Source organism: Marmota monax, unplaced genomic scaffold (assembly GCF_021218885.2).
Source record: "Marmota monax isolate L192 unplaced genomic scaffold, Marmota_monax_Labrador192_F-V1.1 WCK01_AAM20220418_F8-fsc01941, whole genome shotgun sequence".
Classification (NCBI taxonomy): Eukaryota; Metazoa; Chordata; class Mammalia; order Rodentia; family Sciuridae; genus Marmota; species Marmota monax.
Window position 1 is genome coordinate 26,974 of NW_026694758.1, and position 6,000 is coordinate 32,973.

Genomic DNA, 6,000 nt, shown 5'->3' on the forward strand with positions numbered 1-6,000 from the left:
GCTACCACTTGAGCCACATCCCCAGCCCCAACTCTTTTTTCTTTCACCATTCAAACATCTATTACCCTTCTAGTTTTCCCAGCTAGTCTCACTGGGGCCAGGTCATTTTCATTACTTGTGGACCATTATAACCTCCTGGAAATGTTTTTTTTTTTTTTAAGAGAGAGAATTTTTTAATATTTATTCTTTAGTTTTTGGCAGACACAACATCTTTATTTGTATATGGTGCTGAGGATCGAACCCAGTGCTGCGCACATGCCAGGAAAGCGCACTACTGCTTGAGCCACATCCCCAGCCCTGGCAGTGGGTTTTCTTGCTCCCAGTCTCTGCTTCTCTTGTTGGCTCATCTTGTAAACATTAAGCCCCTTCCATGGGCCAGGTGCCAGGCATTTGTAGATCAATGTCAGGCCGTGCTCCCAAAAAGCTAAGACAAATGGAGATACAGGTAAGCCTATAATCATAATATTATGGTGGCATCTGCCACCAGAGTTTAGAAGAGGAAGGCAGGATTATGGCCAGTTCTAAAGGAGAGGTAATTTATGAATTGAGTCTTATAGGATTAGTATGAATTGGCCAGGAATTCATCCTCGTGAAATTGTAAACTCTTTCTTTCTTTTGTTTGTTTGTTTTTTGGTACTGGGGATTGAACTCAGGGCACTCAACCACTGAGCCACATCCCCAGACTTTTTTTGTATTTTATTTAGAGACAGGGTCTCACTGAGTGGCTTAGGGCTAAATTGCTGAGGCTGGTTTTGAACTCACGATCCTCCTGCCTCAGCCTCCCAGGGCACTGGGATTACGGGTGTGCGCTGCTGTACCAGGCCGTAAACTCTCTTTGACCATACTCTTCTTTTAGAATTTTTTTCTCTGAATATAAACTTTCTACATATTTTACATTTAAAATATATTTTTGTTTTAAACTGACACATGGCAATTATACGTATTTACAGTGGTACAATGTGATATTTCAGTACATGTATATAATGTGTAATGATCAGATCAGGGTCAGTGACACATCTATCACCTCAGACATTTATTAAATGTCCTAGCCCATCTAGACGTCCCAGACCCATAATCTGGCAAAGCTAGGTTTATCAACCCATTGTAAGAGAATGTACACAACAGTACCAAAGGATAGAGTCAATGTAGAATTTGCTGGACGGATACCAATTAAAATGAAGCAATGTTTTGACAACCTGAAAGCAAAACTAGGCTCCTATAAAAAGGTCAAGGTCAAGTATGAATTGCAAAGTGGCCTTAGGATGTTTAGATATGGAGTGCTATGTCCACAGACCTCTTTCCAAAGCTTTGCACTGGGTTGTAAATTAAGGCTACTTCTGAATCAAAGTGACTTCAGGCAAGAGTGAAATGCTTCAGTCCTACTGATAAAATTTCAGACAGCAAAGATTCTGATAATCTATGATTTTAGAGAACAAAGGTTTTCAGTCAATACAAAAGTAGTGCTCTAAGAAGGGGATTGTGTTGATACTTCATAGCTGTAATGTGTTACTGGGGGAGTCACCTTTTTGTTTATTTTGTAGCTACCTTTATTTGTGTCAGTTTTCCAAGCCTGGACAATGAGGAGGCAGATTTTTACTTTTTTAAACTATGCCCATATTACCCAGCTTCTTGCCTCTGCAGTGGTAATGGCATTGTATGTAGTAATAACGGAAACCACCGGCTTATATATCTGGGCTGTAGCTTCCCTGAAAACTGGGCCTTTGAAAGACTCTCTTTGTCCTGACAGTTCCTGGCACACAATATTGAATGAACTCATAGATGAGTCACTGGGGTTACTCACCCTCTAATTTTTACCAATCTGAAACTTTTTCTCCAGATCAAAGTTGACGTCAGTGAGCACCTCCTGTTGTCTGGCCTGCACATGCTCAAAATCCCAAGGCTTGTAAGCGCTTTAGACTCCCGTTTTTTGCTGGATCAGGAAGAACAACAGGGAAAGTCATGTACATACATGTCAACATCCGCCAACTTGAATGTTCACGCAGAGCCTTAGGCCTTGCTTTGAACTTCTCACAGAATCTCCGGCCCGCCCTTAGAAGCAACTCTCTGTAGTAGCTGCAGTGGGAAAGTGTGATGTTCTCCTGGGGCATCCGTAAATAGAATGCAAAATAGTAAACATTAATCATGGATTTCTCAATTTTGGCACTCACAGAGTCTAAAAGAAGCAGTCTCATATTTAAATGAATTCTTAGCCGCTGAGATTACCTCTATTCGTGTATAATTGTGTTGATGTAGGAATGGCCAACAAGAGTCATTTTAGAGATTCACTTTCAATCTGTGTGGCTTTTCCTAAGTCTCTTAGTTGTTTCTGGGTTTTAAAATTGCTAGACGGGTGTGCCTTCCCCAGGATTTCCATACCTGTGCAGAACTGCTGGCTTTTGCAGGGCTTTAGGCCCTAGGGCTAGAGAGTCTCCTTTCTCTCTTACTTTAGTAAGCTGCTTTATAAAGTACCTTTAGCCTTACAGTATTTAGCTTATAGTTCACAATTACTTTATTAGCTCAAATGTAGAGGTTACTGCTTAACTCATTGCATCCCTAATGGAACCATAACACACATAAGGCAGCTTTCCTCTATACAACCATGGAGGTGGTAAACACTTTCTAGGGAGGATTGAAATACATCTTGTGGCTTGAAACTGGAGTTTCCCAGAGACCCTTCCACAGAGGAACCAGACTTGCATAAAATGCACCCTTCCACAATGTGTTGTGAATGAAAGAATGATGTTCATGTTTAGGTAATACAGAAAACTACCCAACCAACCAATCAACCAACAAAACAACTTTGTGAGGCCCTAAGCAACTTAGTGAGACCAGGTCTCTAAATTAAAAAAAAATGAGGGGCTGGAGTTATAGCTCAGTGATAAAGCGCTTGCCTAGCAGGTGTGAGGCATGGGGCTCGATTCTCAGCACTGCATATAAATAAATAAAATAAAGATCCATCAACAACTAAAAAAATAATGATAATAAATAAAAAAATTAAACACTTATGTGGCTCAGTGGTTAATTCCTACTACTAGAAACCAAACCAAAAACAAAACACACACATACAAAACAACAACAAAAACCGAAAGAACTTTGTCCTTTACTACAACTTTATCTTAAATTTTTAAATCATATAATTTTTATCAAGTTAATATATAAACACTTTGAAAAATAAAACAGTACTAAAAATCAACAAAACCAGCATTCCCTTCTGTGCTCAAAGGCATCTATTTACAATGTAGTTTGGTATTCACTTTCTCTAACTAAATAATATGTTTATATTATGGGTTCTTGATTAATCAGTTTTTGAAAATAATGTTTACTTTCTATTATGGACAACAAGAATGGCTCTTATAGTTCACCTTATCTCAATATGAATTCAGCACAGGAATTCTTTTTTGAATCCATATTAAGTGATTAGGATGGCTAACTAAGCATGTTAAAATGGTTACAATTCCTTTCCTGTACATTTTGTTTTTCTTTGAGTTAAAAATTACATTTGTTCTCATTAGCTTAATTTTCTTGAGCATCTGACTATGTTTATTCACATATTCCAATTGCCTCTCAATGAATCTTTCTATCAAATCATGATCCCTTCTATGTTTTCTTTCCTGGAAAAGGCCCCTCCAGAAATGTTCAACTTACTTCTAGTCTCTAACTCTGCTGTATACTTGTCATTTAGGACTTCCCTCTTAATATAATATGGGGAATTCTCTTGACCTCACTCCTATGTTGAATCTTATGTTCTGAATTCCTTGTCTTATTTATTTTTGGCTTAAGCCCTCTTTTTTTTTTTTGCTGTAGTATATCCTCTAATACCTTACATGAAAAACTGACTTTATTCTTTCATCAAATTTAATTGATAGTTTGGTAGGTTAAAATTGATGGGTGAAAGGATTGGTGATATAGCTCAGTTGATAGAGTGCTTGCCTCGAATGCAAAAAGCCCTGGGTTCAATCCCCAGCACCACATAAAAAATAAACAAATAAAAAAATAAAATAAATAAATGCTGTCCATCTACAACCCCAAAGTAAAAATAAACAAATAAATAAAATGTTACCAGACAATTTTAAAAAATTGATGGGTGAGAGAGAATTGGGATTTGAGAATGGAACCACCATTTGACCCAGCTATCCCTCTCCTCAGACTATATCCAAATGAGTTAAAAACAGCATACTACAGGGACACAGCCACATCAATGTTTATAGCAGCACAATTCACAATACCTAAACTGTGGAGCCAACCCAGTGGATGAATGGATAAAATAAAATGTGGCATATGTACACAATGGAATATCACTCAGCAGTAAAAGAGAATAAAATCATGGCATTTGCAGGTAAATGGATGGCATTGGAGAAGATAATGCTAAGGGAAGTTAGCCAATCCCCAAAAAACAAATGCCAAATGTTTTCTCTGATATAAGGAGGCTGACTCATAGTGAGGTAGGGAGGGGGAACATGGGAGGAATAGATGAATTCTAGATAGGGAAGAGGGGAGGGAGGGAAAGGGAGGAGGCAGGGGATCAGCAAGGATGGTGGAATATGATGGATATCATTATCCATAGTACATGTATGAAGACACGAATTGGGTGTCAACATACTTTATATACAAACAAAGATATGAAAAAATGTGGTATATATGTGTAGTAAGAATTGTAATGCATTCTGCTGTTATTTATTATTTTAAAATCAATTAAAAATAAATTTAAAAATTTTTAAATTATTTTACTTATTTGTATTTTATTTTTTGGGGGGATACTGTCAGGTGGACCCCGGGGCACTCTACCACTGAGCAACACCCCAAGTCCTCTTTATTTTGAGACAGAGTCTTACAAGGTTGTTCAGATTGGCGTAGAATTTTCGATCCTCCTGCATCCACCTCCCGAGTTGCTGGGATTACAGGTATGTATTATTGCACTGAGCCATTTGTTATTTTTAATTATGCATATTTATGAGGTACAATGTGGTAACTCAGTACATGTATATAATGTATGATGATCAAATCAGTATAATTAGCACTTCCATCTTCTTAAATATTCATCACTGTTTTGTGTGGGAACCTGTCACATCATGTGACCAGCGTTTTTCTCTCCTGATGGGTTGAGGCACTGTCGGTCACTCCCCATGATCTGGCCGCTTTTAAGTAGCTGAAGACGGTAGCCCCCATCTTGAAAATAGTAAAAATGCAACCAAATGCGTCTTCATGCATAGGCGCACCTTCCTGTAGCCCCATGGGTCGAGCTACGTTCACCTGTTCCTTTGTGATTTTACCCCTTGTCCTGTTTGGGATAGAATGTTCCATGGAAACACCTTTTGTGTGTCCCCTTCTATTATCTGCCCTTGGGTGTAGTCCACCTAGATGTCAGTCAACCTGCTGACAGCAGATATCATGAAGCTAGACTCAGCCCCTTGAAACCTGACCCCTTGCCTCATTTGAATAGCTTCTCCTCAATAAAAGGGATCAGCACAAGCGCTCTTGCTCTCTCTTTCTGAGGACCCTTAAGGTCAGAGGAGCTGTCACAGCGACCCCAAAGAAAAAGGTATTTCTGTCTCTTGTGTGGTTATTTCATGTGGCCCAGTTCCCTTGGAGTGACCCTGAGTGTTTAAGTCATGAGGAAAATGACAGTTTTGAGAATCTTTGAGCCTTTGAAGCTCTTTCTTCTAGTTCTTTATAAAGTAGACAAACAATTGTTATAAACCATAGTCACTCTAAAGTGCTGTAGAACACAACTTACTCCTCCTATGTATTTTGGTTCCCATTAATGGATCTTTGTCAAACCCTCTCCCCTTTCCTAGTGATCACTATTTTTCTCTCTAATTTTTTCTCCTTGTGGTTCTGGAGATCAAACCCAGAGCCATACACATGCAAGCACTCTGCCATGGAGCTATAGCCTCAGATTTTATATTTTATTTTTAAATTTTGAGATAAGAGTCTCACTAGGTTGTATATACTGGCCTCAAATTCATGATTATCCTGCCTTAGCCTCCCTCCTGAGATTAT